Genomic DNA, 20,917 nt, shown 5'->3' on the forward strand with positions numbered 1-20,917 from the left:
TTATGATCAGCTCCAAGAAGCTTTTATACAAATTCATGAAGAAGCTGTCAAATTAGGTGCCTTAAATTCAAAGTTGAAAAACAAGCTGAAATGGTATGAAAATGCTTTAATTGAAGCTGAACAAGAGCTTGAAGATTTGAAGCATGAGCATGAAAATCTTCAAACTATGTTTAACTTTAGTGAAGCTCACTCCTCAAAAGATGTTTGTGAACATTACAAAATTTTTGAAAAAGAAAATGCTGATTTAAAATCTACACTTGCAAGGTTCACTAACGGAAATGAAAACTTGAACATTCTTTTGGGAAAACAAAGAAACACTTTTGATAGGAGTGGACTTGGTTTTAACCAAAGTATGAGCATGCCATTTAAGTCAAAGAAAGAAGCTTTTGTGAAAAATCAAAATTTTAGAAAATTCAAAAGCAACTTTTCTAGACAAACAACTTGTTTTTATTGCTGCAAAAGAGGTCGTACAATTAGGAACTGCTATTCTAGGAAATATGGAGTTCCAAATGGAGAAATGATTTGGGTTGAGAAGAGTCAAAGGCTGAGAACTAACCTACACGGACCCTCCACATGGGTACCTAAATTTTTCCTCTGAATTTTTGTTGTAGGAATGCTTGAGGGCCAAAAATCTACTTTGGTATCTTCATAGTGGCTGCTCAAGGCAATGACTGGGGATCCTTCAAAATTCACAAATCTGAAATTGAAGAATGAAGGGTATGTTACCTATGGTGACAACAATAAGGGAAAAATTCTTGGCCATGGCAATGTTGGTAATCCCTGTTGAGCTTAGGGGAGCTGAAGACTTTAAGAGTTTTGATGATCACAACAACTTGGAGACAACAAGTGTACAACAACGACATTGAACACAAAAAAAAAGTCAAGGAAGAGTCAAGAAAAATACCTTGAAGTATAGCTATGTAATAGAGCTTAGGAAGCAAATTGTTATAAATGAATTGTTATATTTGTGTCTGTGTGTGCTTTGTGCATTGAGCAAATCTTGTCTAGAATCAAGTAGGGAGTAGATGATGATGAGTTAAACATTGGAAAATTATTTTGAGACTTAAAATGAAGTTTTAAGAACTGACTCAAAATAATCGATTATTGTTAAATATAATCGATTATTTCAGCAAGTGGGCTAAGTGGAATGCCTTGCTGTAATAATCGATTATTTGCCAAAATAATCGATTATTTCAGGAACAACTCTCTGGAATAATCGATTATCCAGCTAAATAATCGATTAAATTGTTCTTGATTGATTTCCAGAAATCTGAAGAACAAAATAATCGATTATTCTTTAAAATAATCGATTATCTGGGTTTGAATTTTTATAAATAGTTTGAACTCTTTTGAAACTTCATAACATTGAGTAAAAACTGATAATCAACTGGTAAAAACGTTTTAGAGAGTTTGTGTGACATCTTGGAGAGTTTTCTTTGTGAAATCCAAAAGAAAAACGTTTGTGAAAAGCTTGTGAGGAAATCATCATCATCATCATACTCTTGAAAGAGGAAGACAAAGATTTGTTCAAGAATTCCAGGTGAATTCGTTTCATTTTATTCTTTGTGAATCTTTGTGAAAAATCTTGAGAAGGGTTTCTCAAGTGGTGAAGTTTCTTGTAGTGGGTTTTACAAGGGTTACTTTCTTGGGGTAAAGAAAGTGGTTATCTTTTTGTAGTGAAGTATATGCATGTGTGTGTGCTTGTAAACCTTCTTGCTGAAAGATAGTGGATCAAATCTTAATCAGGTGGTGATTAAGGACTGGATGTAGGTCACATGTGGAGTGGCTGAACCAGTATAAAAGACTTGTGCAATCTTCTTCAACCTTATCTCTTATTTTGTAATTTCTTGGTTGTGCTTTAAAGAAGATAAAACTTGATTAACATGTGTATGTGAATTTTGATGGGTTAAATCTATAATTGGATATTATATTTGAACCTCATTGTCTTGTAATCAAGTTGCACATTGCATTCATATCATTGTAACAAGTCTTTAAGAGTGCTTCATTTGAAAATTCTGTCATAGAAAAGTTTTGATTGAATTTAAGATCCAAAAACTCTGCTAAATTTTTTAAAGGGTTATTAAATCCAATTCACCCCCCCTCTTGGATTGGGCCATTCTTTTCTAACAATCCCTCCTCTCAAACATTGATTGAAAATGTTTTGCTTGTTGATGGGTTGAAACATAATTTGTTGAGTATTAGTCAATTGAGTGATAAAGGCTTTAAAATTGAATTTGATGATACATGTTGCTTGATATGTGATAAAAAGAGTAAAGAAATCAGATTCATTGGTAAAAGAATTGACAATATATACATGCTTGACTTAGAACACTCTATAACAATGTCAAACACTAAGTGTCTAATAACTCAAGAAGAAAACATATGGCTTTGGCATAGGAGAGCTGCACATATTCATATGGACCATTTGAATAAATTGAGTAGGAAAGAATTAGTGGTTGGTCTACCTAAACTCAAGTTTGGAAAGGACAAACTTTGTGATGCTTGTCAAAAGGGCAAGCAAGTAAAGGCTAGCATTAAAAGCAAAAATCAGATTTCCACATCTAGACCTTTGCAATTAATTCACATGGATTTGTTTGGTCCTTCAAGAACCATGAGCTTAGGCGGAAATTATTATGGCTTAGTAATTGTTGATGACTATTCTAGATACACATGGGTTATGTTTCTTGCAAATAAAAATGATGCTTTTAATGCCTTTAGAAAATTTGCCAAACTTGTTCAAAATGAGAAGTGCTCAAATATCACCTCTATAAGAAGTGATCATGGAGGTGAGTTTCAAAACTTGATGTTTCAGAAATTCTGTGAGGAACATGGTATAAACCATAATTTCTCAGCACCTAGGACTCCTCAACAAAATGGGGTTGTTGAGAGGAAAAATAGGTCCTTAGAAGAACTTGCTAGAACAATGTTGAATGAAACAAACTTGCCAAAATATTTTTGGGCTGATGCTATTAACACAACTTGTCATGTGTTAAATAAAGTTCTGATCCGGCCTATATTAAAGAGAACACCCTATGAAATATACAAAGGAAAGAAGCCTAACATTTCATATTTTAGAGTGTTTGGGTGTAAATGCTATGTGCTGAACAATGGAAAAGAGCAACTTGGAAAGTTTGATGCAAAGGCTGACGAAGCAATCTTTCTAGGATACTCTACAAATAGTAAGGCTTATAGAATTTATAATAAGAAAACTCTAGTTGTAGAAGAATCTGTCCATGTGGTATTTGATGAGTCAAATAAGCAAGAGTCTAGGCAAACTGAAATTGAAGATTTAAATGAGTTGCTTGATCAATCCCTATTGGAGAATGAACCTAATGAAGTGCCTAAGGAGAGTGAATTACTTGAGAAAGCAAAGGAAACATGTGAACAATTGCCCAAGGAATGGAAAACCACAAGAGACTTATCAATGGACAACATAATTGGAAGCATTGGTAAGGGTGTTTCAACTAGGAGTGCAATTAAAAATATTTGCAACACCATGGAATTTGTGTCACAAGTTGAACCTAAGAACATTGATGAAGCACTTAAAGATGAGCATTGGTTAATGGCCATGCAAGAGGAACTAAATCAGTTTGAAAGAAATGAAGTGTGGGATTTAGTGCCATTACCAAAAGATCATCCAATTATTGGAACCAAGTGGGTTTTCAGAAATAAGCTTGATGAATCTGGAATAATTCTAAGAAATAAGGCAAGACTAGTGGCTAAGGGGTATAATCAAGAAGAGGGAATTGACTATGATGAGACTTTTGCCCCTGTAGCAAGGATAGAAGCCATTAGATTACTTCTTGCTTATTCCTCTATAAAGAATTTCAAGCTTTATCAAATGGATGTGAAAAGTGCTTTCCTCAATGGGTTTATACAAGAGGAAGTGTATGTGGAACTGCCACCTGGCTTTGTGGACTTTAAGAATCCTAATCATGTGTAAAAGCTCAAAAAGGCACTCTATGGCTTGAAGCAAGCTCCTAGATCTTGGTATGATAGGCTGAGCAAATTTCTAATTGAGAGTGATTATGAAAGAGGAAAGGTGGATAATACATTGTTTGTCAAGAAATTTAAAAATGATACAATGTATGTACAAATATATGTGGATGACATTGTGTTTGGATCTACAAATACCTCTCTATGTAAAGAATTTGCTAAAATCATGCAAGGAGAATTTGAAATGTCAATGATGGGAGAGCTTACATTCTTTTTAGGATTGCAAATTAAACAAATGCATGATGGAATATTCATAAGTCAAAGCAAGTATTGCAATGAACTTCTGAAAAAGTTTGGTATGGAAGGGTGTAAGGAGGCTGCCACACCAATATCAAACAATTGCAATCTTGACTTAGATGAGAAAGGAATTGCTGTTGATAGTTCAAAGTATAGAGGCATTATAGGATCACTCTTGTACTTGACAGCAAGTAGGCCTGACATAATGTTTGTTGTGTGCTTATGTGCAAGATTCCAAGCTAATCCTAAAGAATCTCATATGAAGAGTGTGAAGAGAATTCTCAAATATTTGAAAGGTACAACCAATGTGGGGTTATGGTATCCAAAGGGAGTCTCACTAAGTCTGATACGCTACTCAGATTCAGACTATGCTGGGTGTAGACTAGATAGGAAGAGCACAAGTGGAACTTGTCACTTGCTAGGTAGTGCACTTGTTTCATGGCATAGCAAAAAGCAAGCTTGTGTTGCTTTGAGTACAGCTGAGGCTGAATATATAGCTGCTGGAAGTTGTTGTGCTCAAATTCTTTGGATGAAACAACAATTAAGAGATTATGGAGTTGAGTTGAACAAAATTCCTTTGAGGTGTGACAATACTAATGCAATAAATTTGACCAAGAATCCAGTGTTGCACTCTAGAACAAAACATATTGAAATAAGACACCACTTTTTGAGAGATCATGTTCAAAGGAATGATTGTGTTGTAGAGTTTGTGGAAACAAGCAAGCAATTAGCTGATATTTTTACAAAACCTCTACCAAGAGAAAGATTCAATCATTTGAGAATTGAATTGGGAATAATCAATGAATCATGTTTGAATTGATTATGCTTTGAGAGTGGAAATTAGAGATGGTTGGAAGAAAGTATCAGTGACAAATAAGACTTGGTAAAATTTGACAAATGTTGAAATTTCTGAGAAGCAAAACTTCTCTGGAATAATCGATTATCTTAAGATATAATTGATTATCTTAAGTAATCCCATGGACATAATTGATTATTTGGGGTTATAATCGATTATCTGGAACATGAAGAATTCCAAGAGTCTCTGAAATAATCGATTATTTGGGCAATAATCGATTATCTGGTAAGAAGGAACTCAAGAGTCACTGTAATAATCGATTATCTTGGGTAATAATCGATTATCTGGAAGTTGGAATCTGAGAAGTCACTGGAATAATCGATTATTCTGTAAATAATCGATTATCTGGGTTGTATTACGAGAAACTACCCTCTGTAATAATCGATTATCCTTAAAATAATCGATTATCCATATCAGATTGCGTTTTTAAGTGATTTTACTGATGCAAATAATCGATTATTTGCATAAATAATCGATTATCTGGGCGGTATTTTTAAAATTTTCCTGAAACGGTTATCTCCGCGCCAACTTTTAAAACCACCCATTACCCTTATACCTAGAGTGTGCTAGGGCATAAAATACTTCTCTCAACTGATTCTTGCTCATTCTCTCATTTTCTCTCAACCCTCAAAACCCTAACCCTCTCAAATCCTCTCAAAATCTCTCTTCTTCTTCATTTTCTTCAAGACCCATTCATGGCTTCTTCATCCAAAAGACCTAAGAAGCTTGAAGTGAGGGGGAGCAAGCGTCCTCTACCCTCTGGGCAGCTGATAACTAAATGGTTTGCTGATGAGAAAGCTCAAGAGTATTACTTTGAGTGGTATGCCGGACGGAGAATCATTCCTCCGAAGACTCTTAAGCTTGAATGGTTTAAGAACGAGGGTTTCAGTTTTCCAACCCTTTTGGAGCACCAGGAGCTGAAGGGGATTTTGGAAATGGAAGGTCCCTACTATCCTGAGTTAATCAGGTTATTTCTCTGTTTCGCCTCAAGCAATGAAGGAATCATGCAATCGGTGGTGAAAGGGAAGCTGATTCGGTTGGACGGGCCAACTTTGAAAGCGGCTGCGGGTCTGAGTGGTACTGGAAAGGAGAAATCCAAACCCTTCAATTTTGGGGATTTTGAAGAACTGACTACATTCCGGGACTGTCAAAGGAACCCATTGAACACCAATTATGAGAAATTCTTGACGGGAGGTATGAAAAAGAACTCTCGTTTAATTTCTTTTATTATTGCTTGGATGTTGAAACCCAAGTTGCACAACCATGCTCAAATGTCAAGAGATGACATTCTGTTGATGCATGTGATTAAAAAGAAAATTAAAATCGATTGGGTATCGGTTGTCAATGATTGTATATGGAAAGCAAGGCGAAAGGAAGATGGTCCGATCCCGTATGCTTTGTTATTGCCCAACATTTTTGAGGTTGCTGGTGTTGATCTGTCTGGGGAAAGAAAAATAATTTTGCATGCTTCGAACAAGATAGAGAAGTCTTCATTGCATCACATGGGGATGCTTAAGCAAGAAGACAAGTGGGTGTTTAAAGGCGATGTACCCCCAACTCCGGAGCAGGCAACTGATGAAGACGGTATTCAGTCTCAAGATGATGATCAGCCACCACAGGTGGAAGCTGAGTCTGGAAGGGAGTCTGAATCAGAACTGAAGCCGTTTTCACCTTTTGAGCAGTTGATGATCAACAAAATTGATGTCGTGATGGAAATCTCGAGAAGACATGAGTCTTTGTTTTCCGATATTCTTGACAGATTTGATGATCTAGACTATGAAGTGAGGCTGATCAAGACTCAACCAGGGATACCGGAGGATGAGGATTGATCCGTATTCTGTTTCTTTGATTAGTTTTTAATTAGGATTTTAAATTCTGGTCTTGAACAATTAATTTCAATTTGGTTGTAAGTTTTTTTCGGTTCTGAACAATTTACATTCTGATGAAATTTGGACTTTATTTTGCTGATTTGTTGGTCTGAATGTGGTATCATTTTCTGGTTTGCTTGACTGATGCAAAAGTGCTCTGTTTTGTGAGCATGTGAGTTGCTGTTTTGGTTTTGATTGGAATACTCTGTTTTTAATATTGTGGACATGTTTTTCTTGACTTGATTTGGTCTGAAATGTGGCTAAATGGTGCACATATGATTGGTTTGGTTTGCTGAATCAAAGTTTTATTTTGGTTATTGCTGGACATACTCTATACATGGCTTATATTTGAAAAACTTGGCTTACTTTGTTTTTGATAATGCCAAAGGGGGAGAAATTGTATGGTGTGTGTATAGTTGTTGTTTTTGCACGTATTGTGCTTGTGTGTGTGTATTGTGCAGGTTGGAATGAATTGAAGGCACAATGGCTGACAATTTTTGAAGCACAATAACATTGGGTTGATACAATATGAATCATGGGTTGTCATCATCAAAAAGGGGGAGATTGTTGAGCTTAGAAGAGCTTGAATCTTAAAGGAGTTTTGATGATCACAACAAGTATACAACAACAACTTGGAGCACAAAAACAAAGTTAAAGAAGAGTTAAGAAAATGCTATGAAATGGAGCTATGTAATAGAACTTAGGAAATAAATTGTTTTGAATGTGTTTTTACATTGTGTGTGCTAAGTATGCTTTGTGCATAAGCAAATCTTATCTAAACCAAGTAAAGAATATATGATGATGAGTTAAAACATTGAAAAGTTATTTTGAGACTTAAAATGAAGTTTTAAGTACTAACTCAAAATAATCGATTATTGTTAAATATAATCGATTATTTCAGCAAATAGGCTGAGTTGCATGCCTTGCTGTAATAATCGATTATTTGCCAAAATAATCGATTATCCTAGGAACAACTCTCTGGAATAATCGATTATCCAGCTAAATAATCGATTATATTGTTCTTGGTTGATTTCCAGAAAATCTGAAGAACAAAATAATCGATTATTCTTTAAAATAATCGATTATCTGTGTCTGAAACTTTTATAAATAGTTTGAACTTTGAGAAACTTCAAACATGAGTTAGAACTGATAATCAATTTGTGAAAAACGTGATAGACTATGGCCAAGGCCAAGGAATCCAAGAGGTGATATCATAAAAGAACCAAGAGGAATGGGATGATCTTCAAGACCTTTTCATATGTTTTGTACATAGTTTCTTTTGTATAGGTTATTTTTGCCTTTGTATTTGTAAGGCACTTTATTTCCCTTTTTAGTAGCTATTGTATATTGATTCTAGGGTAGGTTACTTGGACACTTTGACTCCATTTAACCTAACCTAGAAATACTATCTTTTCTTAGTTTTCTAGTAGGAGTGGCATTAGCAAATTAGAGAGTGTCCTTAGTAAGCTAGAGAGTGCTCCTAGCAATTTAGCCAAAGGTGGTCCTAGGCTAAATTTTTCATATTGGACTCATTTTACTCCTAATTTTTCATAGATTTGATTTAGTCTTAACCTCAATAGCATTCACGGTCCTAAGCATGGAGCAAGTGAAGGAATCATCAATCTCCTCACCTAGTTCCATCAAAACGTTTTTGTGAGTCTTTGTGACATCTTGGAGAGTTTTCTTTGTGAAATCCAAGAGAGAAAACGTTTGTGAAAAGCTTTGTTAGAAGATCATCATCATCATATTCTTGAAAGGGGAAGATAAAGATTTGTTCAAGAATTCCAGGTGAATTCATTCCTTTTATTCTTTGTGAATCTTTGTGGAAAATCTTGAGAAGGGTTTATCAAGTGGTAAGGTTTCTTGTAGTGGGTTCTTGTCGCCACCGGCCCAAACGGGCCTCGGCGGTCGCGAAGACGGTCGAGCTCGCTTTTATTTTAGTTTTGAAAATGTATTGGATTATTAGAACGACTTGTTCTCAAACTGAGACCTTGTCGATCTTATCCAATTTATTTATTAAATGTCTCACCAATCCATATTAATCCCAAGCGGGACCCTCCATGGATTAGTGGTTTTCGCAAAAGGAGGGTTCGTGGAGTCGCCACCAATGTTTTACTCAAAACATTGGAAAAAGGGATACGGCAATTGATTTTATAAATCAACTTTGGCCATTAAAACCAGAGTCGGGTAAGGGAGTCGGTTACGCGTGGGGAAGGTGTTAGCACCCCACAGCGCCCCTTTCGGGTTCCCTATGACAGATTATTTTCTAAAATAACAGTGTAAAATTACTAAATTACCCCTATTTATTCTAAGCAATTATAAATTAACTATCTACATGATGACAGTTTAAATATGCACACAGAAAGCAGTAAAAGGATGGATTTAAGAAGAAACCTCTTGAAGCGTGCTTTTTATATATTGAGTAAAACTGGGAAGCTTTTTGGCGTTCCCTCGCTCTACAAGCTCGCTCGCTCCTTCCTAAAAACTTTTAACTATGGAAATCCGGAGGATTTCCCTTCGACTAGGTTCGATCCTCAAGCAAAATGGCTCGGGGCTCAAGAACTTTGTCGGATCAACTCTCCGAGTGATTTCTAGGGCAGAACACTGCTCAAAAACCCCAGAATACTCAAGGAGAGGGTTGAAATTATCTAAAAAGTGTCGAATGACGTCCAAATGACGCCATATTTATAGGGAACAGGCCCAATACGGGCTACGGAATCAATACGGCCGTATTGAATTTTTTGAACTTCAATACGGCCGTATTGAGTTCAATACGGCCGTATTGAAATTCAGAAATTTCAATACGGCCGTATTGAGTTCACTGCGGCTGTATTGAAGCTTCAATACGGCCGTATTGATTTCAGTACGGCCGTATTGAAGTTTCAGAAACTTCAATACGGCCGTATTGAGTTCACTGCGGCCGTATTGAAGCTCCAATACGGCCGTATTAAGTTCAGTACGGCCGTATTGGGCTTCATTCCCTCCACTTCCTTTTTTTTTGCTATTCTAAGACCTCTAGACCTACAGAGAACCCTCCTAGGGCCTTCCAGGAGTCCTTCTGGCTGATCTTCCTTCAGTCTTCGAGAGTCTTCAAGCTTTATTTCCGACCCGGACAATTTTAGGGGTCTACAGCTGCCCCCCCTTTACTTAGTCAAACGGTCTTTTGGTGTACCGGTTGACAAGTAAAGGAGTTGACCCAATTGTTCGGGTGATGTGCCAACCTTCTGACTGGTAGTGTCTTCCGGTGGAAAATTGCTGAGTAGCCTCTCCAGGTTTTGTGCATACCTCGGTGCTCTGGACATCTGGGTAGCTGAGTATCGCCTCTCCAGGCTTGTGCATACCTCGGTGCTCTGGGCATCTGGGTAGCTGAGTACCGCCTCTCCAGGCTTTGTGCATACCTCGGTGCTCTGGACATCTGGGTAGCTGAGTATTGCCTCTCCAGGCTTTGTGCATACCTCGGTGCTCTGGACATCTGGGTAGCTAAGTATTGCCTTTTAGGCTTTGAGATGATTTTGTCTCCACAGTCCACGATGCTGCTTCGACGGTTTGATTTTGATTTTGGTGCCACTGAGGGCTGGATAACGCAGGGATCCGTCTAGGGGATGTGCAGTCATTCATAGGTTTTTGTGCCCCAACTTGCATTGCATTGTTGGTACCCATGGGGAATTTCTGACTCCTTGGGGTGTAGACACAGATGCTCTTTCTCTCTGAGTTGAGCGATGCCTTATGTTTGGCTGACGTCCTTTGACGTTGGTGGAGTATCCCGGTTTATCCTTATTCGGGTATCTCCTTTTGATTTTTGGATTTTGTTGCCTCTGTGTAGGCTATTATCCGCCAGGGGATTTTGTCATTGGTTGTGATTGGCCTCTTCTGTTAGGCAGATCATCTTGATGTTCAATGATAGGCTGAGAGCCGGATTCCGCTTGGGGAATGATTATTGATCTTTTCGATTTTTCTCTTTTTTTAAAGAGAGCCTCTGAGTAGGCGAATTATCTTGATGTTTGATGATTGGCTGAATGCCGAATTCCGCTTGGGGAATGATTATTGATCTTTTTGATTTTTTTCTCTTTTTGAAGGAGTGCCTCTTGAGTAGGCGACTGGGGATTTAGGGATCTTATGTATCCCAGAGTATTATTTAGGAAGCCTCTACAGGCTTAGCCTCGCTCAGCGCTTTGAGTCGGAGAGCTATCTTCCACTGAGGAAGTGTTAAGTCCTTTGACTTGTATATAATGTTTGGATGATCACACTTCCATTGGGGATTGCGTCGATTTTGCTTTGATAGCTCTCGCTGGGGATTTTTCCGTGAGCTTGAGCTGAGGTTCCCTCTGGGGAGTATTATTTCTACGAGCCTCTCCAGGCTCAGTTATTCTGCATACTGTGGAGGATATGGAGTATTATTTTGGTAAGCCTCTCCAGGCTTAGTTATTCTGTACAAACTGTTTGTTGGATTTTCTATATCCTTGCCTTTTTTCATTTTCGGCTTTTTCTGTATTTTGCCTTTTCTTCTGATTTGGCTTTTTCTGTACAGAAATTAAAAGTGCTAAAGAAATTAAATTCAGTTATTATGAGAGAGTATTATTTCGGCAAGCCTCTCCAGGCTCAGTTATTTTGTAGGAGTATTATTTCGGCAAGCCTCTCCAGGCTCAATTATTCTGAAGGAGTATTATTTCGACAAGCCTCTCCAGGCTCAATTATTCTGTGGGAGTATTGTTTCGGCAAGCCTCTCCAGGCTCAGTTATTCTGAGAGTATTCTTTCGGCAAGCCTCTCCAGGCTCAGTTATTCTGAGAGTATTCTTTCGGCAAGCCTCTCCAGGCTCAGTTATTCTGTATGATGCTGTTGATTTTCTGAATCTTTGCATTTTGCTTGCTGCTGTCATACACAAGCAATTTTCTATTTTTCTATTTTATGCGGTTGCCTCATGATAAGGTCTTTGAATGTGCAACTAATGTGTGTGTGATGCACAAATGCAATACAATTTTTTTTATTTTTTTTTTATTTTTTTTTTTGTTCATTTTTTTAGAAAAGTGAGTGGCTCTCCCTATCCTCTTCTTCTTGGAGGACTTTCTGTCATTGACGCGAGGGAGTATTTTTGTGAGCCTTTATGCAGGAGATTATGGATTTTACAGGAACCCCTCCAATTTTCTTTTATTGACCGATTATTAATGGAATTTCGTACAATTTTTATGAAAAACCAATTCAGAGGCATAATCACATGGTCAAGAAAGAAAAGAAACAAATGGATATTTTTATTGATATTCACAAGTGTTTTTACAGAAAGATATACAGAAGGAAATTTCTGAAGAATGGCTGGCCAAGGTAGGCTATACATTTTTGGCTTAAACAATTATATCTGTAATTGTCGTTCTTCCCGTTCCCCTAATCGTTTCGGGTGAGATGCCTGAGCCAGGAGTGTAGATACTGCAAGACGCTTGCTTCTAGAAGATTATCACTTGAACCGCCTTTCGGTTTTCGGTTCAAGTGATCGTTGCTTGCTTTGTTTTTATATCTTATTCTTTTGCCCCTAACTTTTGCTTAGGACGTATCCTAACGGGGTAAATTTGCCTTTGTTTTGCCTAGTACCCTTGTACTGGCAGGCTTTTTATTTTGCCCTAACTTTTGCCTAGGACGCCCTTTTTGGGTTTTCATCCTAGCGGGCCTATGCAAGCAACGTCTTCAAGCATAGTACTTCTTTACCACGTCAGCGTTGACTGGGTATAGAAGTTCTTCTCCATCCATGTCTGTGAGGATCAATGCTCCTCCTGAGAAGGCTCGTTTTACCACGTATGGTCCTCCGTGATTTGGGGCACACTTTACGATTTTGTCCTTTTGAGTTGGTAACAATTTCTTAATTACCAACTTTCCCTCATGGTAGACTCGAGGGTGGACTTTCTTGTCAAAAGCCTTTTTGATCTTCCTCTGATAGGCTTGACCATGGCATATGGCGTTCAGCCATTTTTCTTCAATGAGGTTCAACTGGTCATACCGGCTTTGAACCCATTCTTCTTCGGAAAGTTTTGCTTCCATGATTACCCTTAGAGAAGGTATCTTGACTTCGACGGGTAGAACTGCCTCCATCCCATAGACGAGGGAGAATGGAGTAGCTCCTGTAGATGTGTGTACTGAAGTCCTATAACCATGAAGAGCGAAGGGTAACATCTCGTGCCAGTCTTTAAATGAGGCAACCATCATTTGCCCTATTTTCTTAATGTTCTTATTGGTTGCCTCGACTGCCCCATTCATCTTTGGCCGATATGGGGAAGAGTTGTGGTGTTGGATCCACCATTTTGTTGTTCAGATTAGATCCATTATCAGTGATGATTTACTTCTCCATGCTTCCACTAGATTATTCTAAAATCTTTTGGGACAAGAGAGAAGAGAGAGGAAAGATATTTTTGTTCTGAAGTTTGTGTTTTAGAGAGGATTTATTTTTCAAAAATGGTTTTTGTAAGAATGGATGGCCAAGGTAGGCTTATGTGTTTAGGCTTGTTTGATTAAACACTTATGAAGTTAAAAAGTCGTGTTGTGATTTGACAACTTGGATAGCTTCCCTTGAACCTTTCTTTTTGAATTCGGTTCATGGTACCATCATGGATTTATTTTGTTTTTTTGATTGTCCTTATTTTTGCCTAAAACACCCTTTTGTGGCGTTTTAGCGGACCTTTGTTTTTGTTTATTTTTGTAACCCTAACTTTTGCCTAGGTCACCCTTTCGTGGGATTCCTAGCGGGTCTTTTGCTCTTATTTTTGCGCAGTTCCCTTTTTGGGTTTCCTGCCGAGCTTCTTTTATTTTGAAAGATTTCTTTTTACCCATGATGGCACTTGTCGAGGCCAAGGGAAGGTGCTCCAAGTTGTCACACACACCTCCACATAAAAATGATGTGGGTTTATTATTATTAAGATGATTTTAACCTCATTCATGTTTATTCAAACAGGGTTAAAAATAATGTGGTTTAGAATTTTATTATAAGCAAGAAAAGAAGCAATGAAGAATGATTTTATTATAATCATAGCGGAAACATGTGTCCTTATTTCATCACTGGTATGGGTCCTAATGTTGACCTCTTTTATCTCTCGGCCATGCCCCAAATTTATAGTCTCCAATTTCTCTTGACGAGCTTCTTGATCTAGCAATCTTTGCAGATCCGGAGAAATGGTTTCCTCATCACTGTCCAACTCAACCCTTTCACCTTCGGATCCCGGTCAGAGCGAACAATTACAGACATAATTATTTTATTGGTTCTGTTTAGGTTTAGAATTATTAATGTTAATGAGGAAAGAGAGAAAAGAACAAAAAAGAGAATAATGTGAAAAATGCCTCTTTATTGATATGTATTAAAACTGTACAAAAACCCTTATTTACATGAAAAGGTTCTCATGATCTCGGGTACTGATCATGAGTCCCTAAAAGAGAAATATGAAGGGGCCCTATCGTGGCTTGTTCTTCTCTCTACTCCTGCTTTGGCAGAGGATTCTTGCTCACGTCGGGCGCTGTCGAATCGAAGGTGACCCACCCGGCATCAATAAGGTCTTGGACCTTATATTTGAGAACTCTACAGTCCTCCGTTGAATGCCCCGATGCCCCCGAGTGGTATAGACATTTATCTTGTGGTTTGTACCACTCGGGGTAAGGTGGATCCTTATCCTTTAGTGGAACGTAAGCTAGAAGATGAGCTTCTACTAGCTTCGGCAGGAGGTCGCTATATGTGGTCGGAAGTTTATCAAACTTCCTCACAGACTTGTATTGCGACTTTCCCGACTTCGAAGTGGAAGAAGATGGAGAAATGGTTACAGCGTTGACTCCTCCCTCTTTCTTCTTCCCGAAGATCTTCTTAGCCTCGAATGATTGGGAAGACTTAGCTAGCTTCCCACTTTTCAATCCTTGTTCCACCCTTTCCCCAATGGTGATGATGTCCGAGAAGAGTGTTGTCGTGTTCCCTATCATTTTGTCATGATAGGGACCGGTCAACGAATTTATGAACAAGGACACCATCTCCTTATCCGACAGCGGGGGCTCTATCTGTGCCGCCAACTCCCTCCATCGTTGGGCGTACGCCTTGAAAGATTCATCATTATTCTTGCTCAAGGCTTGAAGATCAGACCTATCGGGTGTTAGGTCGATGTTGTATTTATAGCGCTTGAGAAAGGCGTCGGCCAACTGCCTCCATGTACATACTTGATTTCCATCTAGCTGCATATACCAGTTGAGCGCGGTATCAGCCAAGCTCTCTTGGAAGCAGTGGATCAAGAGCTTTTCGTTTGTGGCAAATGCAGCCGTCTTTCGGCAGTACATGGTGAGATGACTCTTGGGGCAAGTCGATCCCACGTATCTCGGGAAATCTGGCACTTTAAATTTGGGAGGGAATTGAATATCCCTCACTAAGCACATGTCGGCGGCATCTTTGATGTCAAAATCATGCCCCTCCATAGCCCTTAGCCGATCCTCTAGGGCGTGGAATTGTTCTTTTGAAACTTCGGGCTCTTTAATCATGATTCCAGCCCCAATAGGTATGGCATGTGGAGGATCTTCTTCATGCTCTTCCTCCTCTCCCTCATGATGGGACCCATGGTCACTGTGATGAGATCCATGAATGTTATGGTGACGCATGAGTTCCAACATTTGCGCCATCTGCTCTTTGAGCTGTGAAAGCTCGGTCGTGAGCTTCTTGTTTTGTTCCTCTAGCGCTTCCATTTTCTTGATTTTCTTTGCGCGTGTGAGGACAGAGAGATGACCAGCCACTTTCTAAAAATGAATATTTAATCTAATTAGTTTATTCATGAATACGCTCTTGACATGAGCTTGATAACCCTCCATTTTTAAGGCGCTGCCTTTTTAAAACAGAGTGTTACCACCCTCCTTGACTTATGATCTCTCCTCAACGGAGAAACTCGATAATTATGGGTCTCTTTTACTCATGTCAAGAGGTATTGGTGAACCTAGAATGCATGATTTATGAGGATGCATGATATCTTTATTGGTAATGATGCACATGTTCCTCACTTTTATTATATTTTCACACATGGTCTTTCCTCTTATGTCATGGTTTTTTCATGCATGGGGATTATTCTTTAGACCTTATCACGAGGTTATTTATTAATGCACAAACAATTTCACATAAGCATTTACACAAACAATTCACTCATCCACGAACAGTCACGAGCGAATCACGAGGTAGGGGTCTCCTGCAGAAAAGTGCATATTCAAGGAGGATCTAACTGTTCTCACTTGGTCAAAGGCCCCCAAGGTGCCCCCATTATAGGGACCCAATTCCTCTCGTCGTAAGTCGATGGAAAGCTCCAACGCACTGTCGGACTCAAGTTCATGGTTATCACCTTGAGTGATGTTTTTCCGACAACGGTCTCGTAGGCTCCTATAGACCCATTCAACCGGCCGTACTAACATCCACTCCCTATGGATTACCACTCATGCCCCCGGGTATAGAGGGAACTGTTGTGTGCAAAGGTTTGTGTGCAATTTTTATTTCAAACAATTGCGGAAATTTAAACAAACAACAGTTATTTAAAGCCAAATATATAAAGCATGTTATCATACAAGCAAGGGGTAATGAAGTAATTTTAACTATTATTTGTTAAAAATAATCTGTCACTAAATGGGACTGACTCTCGAAGCTTCCCCAGTGGAGTCGCCATCTGTCGCCACCGGCCCAAACGGGCCTCGGCGGTCGCGAAGACGGTCGAGCTCGCTTTTATTTTAGTTTTGAAAATGTATTGGATTATTAGAACGACTTGTTCTCAAACTGAGACCTTGTCGATCTTATCCAATTTATTTATTAAATGTCTCACCAATCCATATTAATCCCAAGCGGGACCCTCCATGGATTAGTGGTTTTCGCAAAAGGAGGGTTCGTGGAGTCGCCACCAATGTTTTACTCAAAACATTGGAAAAAGGGATAAGGCAATTGATTTTATAAATCAACTTTGGCCATTACAACCAGAGTCGGGTAAGGGAGTCGGTTACGCGTGGGGAAGGTGTTAGCACCCCACAGCGCCCCTTTCGGGTTCCCTATGACAGATTATTTTCTAAAATAACAGTGTAAAATTACTAAATTACCCCTATTTATTCTAAGCAATTATAAATTAACTATCTACATGATGACAGTTTAAATATGCACACAGAAAGCAGTAAAAGGATGGATTTAAGAAGAAACCTCTTGAAGCGTGCTTTTTATATATTGAGTAAAACTGGGAAGCTTTTTGGCGTTCCCTCGCTCTACAAGCTCGCTCGCTCCTTCCTAAAAACTTTTAACTATGGAAATCCGGAGGATTTCCCTTCGACTAGGTTCGATCCTCAAGCAAAATGGCTCGGGGCTCAAGAACTTTGTCGGATCAACTCTCCGAGTGATTTCTAGGGCAGAACACTGCTCAAAAACCCCAGAATACTCAAGGAGAGGGTTGAAATTATCTAAAAAGTGTCGAATGACGTCCAAATGACGCCATATTTATAGGGAACAGGCCCAATACGGGCTACGGAATCAATACGGCCGTATTGAATTTTTTGAACTTCAATACGGCCGTATTGAGTTCAATACGGCCGTATTGAAATTCAGAAATTTCAATACGGCCGTATTGAGTTCACTGCGGCTGTATTGAAGCTTCAATACGGCCGTATTGATTTCAGTACGGCCGTATTGAAGTTTCAGAAACTTCAATACGGCCGTATTGAGTTCACTACGGCCGTATTGAAGCTCCAATACGGCCGTATTAAGTTCAGTACGGCCGTATTGGGCTTCATTCCCTCCACTTCCTTTTTTTTTGCTATTCTAAGACCTCTAGACCTACAGAGAACCCTCCTAGGGCCTTCCAGGAGTCCTTCTGGCTGATCTTCCTTCAGTCTTCGAGAGTCTTCAAGCTTTATTTCCGACCCGGACAATTTTAGGGGTCTACAGTTCTACAAGGGGTGCTTTCTTGGGGTCAAGAAAGTGGTTATCTTTTAGTATTGAAGTATATGCATGTGTGTGTGCTTGTAAACCTTCTTGCTTAAAGATGGTGGAACAAATCTTAATCAGGTGGTGATTAAGGACTGGATGTAGGTCACAAGTGGAGTGGCTGAACCAGTATAAAAGACTTGTGCAATTTTCTTCTACCTTATCTTTTACTTTGTGTAATTTCTTGGTTAAACTTTAAAGAAGATAAAACTTGATTAACAAGTGTATGTGAATCTTGATGGTTTAAATCTGTAATTGAACATTATTTTTGAACCTCATTATGTTGTAATCAAGTGAGCATATTGCATTCATATTTTCATAACAAGTCTTTAGAAGAGCTTCATTTGGAAATTCTGTCATAGAAAAGTTTTGATTGAAATTAAGATCCAAAATACTTTGATAAATTTTTAAAGGGTCATTGAATCCAATTCACCCCCCCTCTTGGATTGTGCCATTCTTTTCTAACACTGCTTTCCTTGATGGTTTTTCTGGTTATTTTCAAATCCATATTGCTCCTGAGGATCTAGAGAAAACCACATTCACCTGCCCCTTTGGCACTTTTGCTTATAGGAGGATGCCCTTTGGCCTATGCAATGCCCCTGGTACCTTCCAGCGGTGCATGCTTAGTATCTTTTCTGATTTTCTTGAAAACTGCATAGAGGTGTTTATGGATGATTTCACTATATATGGATCCTCTTTTGACACATGCTTAGACAATTTGGATAGAGTGCTTGATAGATGCATTGAAACTAATCTTGTTCTAAATTTTGAAAAATGTCACTTAATGGTAGAACAGGGTATAGTTTTAGGGCATATTATTTCTAGTAAGGGCATAAAAGTAGATCATGCGAAAGTCTGTTATTTCATAGTTGCCTTACCCCTCTTACGTGCGAGAGGTTCGATCTTTTCTTGGCCATGAAAGTTTCTACAGGCACTTCGTCAAAGAATTCAGCAAGAAGGCCCTTCCACTATCCAATCTACTATAGAAAGAGGTTGATTTTGTTTTTGATGACAGTTGTAAACAGGCTTTTGACTGCCTCAAGGAAGCACTCACCACCACTCCAATCATTCAAGCACCTGATTGGACAGTCCCATTCGAGCTGATGTGTGATGCATCTAATTATGCATTGGGAGCTGTCCTGGCACAGAGAGTTGACAAGTTGCCCCGAGTGATATATTATGCTTCTAGGACTTTGGACGCTGCCCAAGCAAACTACACTACCATAGAGAAAGAGCTTCTTGCCATTATTTTTGCTTTTGATAAATTTAGATCTTATTTGCTTGGTTCTCTTGTTATTGTCTATACTGACCATGCAACTCTGAAGTACCTGCTAAAAAAGGCTGAGTCAAAGCCTAGATTGATCAGGTGGATGCTCTGGCTCCAGGATTTTGATTTGGATATCCGGGACAGGAGTGGAGCTTAGAATTTAGTGGCAGACCATCTCAGCAAAATTGAAAGAGCTGAGGATAGTGCTGACGTCTTGCCCATCCAGGATAATTTTCCTGATGAAAATTTGTTGATTGTTTCTTCTGTTTCTATTTCTTCTACCACCCCTTGGTTTGTAAACATTGTTAATTTTTTAGTTGCTTATGTTTTTCCTCCCTTAGCATCACGAGCTCAAATTGATAAAATTAAGAGTGATGCTAAGCACTATATTTGGGATGACCCCTATTTGTGGAAGTTGTGCAGTGACCAGGTGATTAGGAGATGCATACCAGATCATGAGATCGATTCGGTCCTACAGTTTTGTCACTCTTCCGCACCAGGTGGCCATCTAGGCATTTAGAGGACAACTTGCAAGGTGCTCGATTGTGCTTTCTACTAGCCCACCATCTTCAGAGATGCGTGGAAGATTTGTAGCACTTGTGAGCAGTGTCAACGAGCAGAAGGATCCCTTACATGGAGACAGCAGATGCCTCAGCAGCCCATTCTATTCTGTGAGGTGTTTGATGTCTGGGGTATTGATTTCATGGGTCCCTTTCCTGTTTCTTTTGGTTTTTCCTACATTCTTTTAGCTGTTGATTATGTTTCAAAATGGGTGGAAGCCAAACCCACCAGAACTAATGATGCTCGGGTTGTTGTGGATTTTGTTAAATCTCACCTATTCTGCAGGTTTGGAGTACCTAGAGCTATTGTTAGTGATCAAGGCACCCATTTTTGTAACAGATCTATTTAGGCTTTGCTCAAGAAGTATGGGGTAGTGAACAAAATTTCTACACTCTACCACCCCCAAACCAATGGGCAAGCTGAAATTTCGAACAGGGAGATCAAGAGAATCTTAGAGAAGATTGTCCAGCTCAACAGAAAACATTGGAGTAACAGGTTGGATGATGCTCTTTGGGCACATAGGACTGCCTACAAAGAACGCATAGGGATGTCTCCTTATCGGGTTGTCTTTGGCAAGGCATGTCATTTACCTGTTGAGATTGAGCATCGGGCCTACTGGGCTGTGAAGACCTACAACTTTTCCATTGATCAGGCTGGTGAGGTAAGGAGGTTACAACTAAATGAGCTTGATGAGATCCGCTTGGAAGCCTACGAGAATTCAAAATTCTAAAAGGAGAAAACCAAGAAGTTCCTTGATAGCTTGATAACTAGGAAGGACTTCGTGGTTGGCCAGAAAGTTCTCTTGTACAATTCTCGGCTCAGACTCATGGGTGGTAAGTTACGATCAAAGTGGATTGGACCTTTTGCTGTTACTAATGTTTATCCTTATGGTACAGTTGAGATCAAAAGTGAATCCACAGATAAGAGCTTTAAAGTCAATGGGCACCGGCTAAAGCCATTCCTCAGCAATCCATCTTTATTGGATGTTGTTATAGAGGAGATGTCACTACTTATCCCTGCTTCTCTCCCATTGCCATAACTTTGGCTCTGGTTATCAGAATTAGGCAAACTTTTTTTCATTTTGTGTAGAAAAAAAAAAAAGATCTATTAAACCCACACTGCTAGGCTGTCTAGCCCCAGCTAGATTTACAAAAAAAGGTCGTTTACTATTTTTTTTCTAATTTTGAAG

Source organism: Cajanus cajan, chromosome 9 (genome assembly GCF_000230855.2).
Source record: "Cajanus cajan strain Asha chromosome 9, NIPB_CcT2T_4, whole genome shotgun sequence".
NCBI classification, from domain to species: Eukaryota; Viridiplantae; Streptophyta; class Magnoliopsida; order Fabales; family Fabaceae; genus Cajanus; species Cajanus cajan.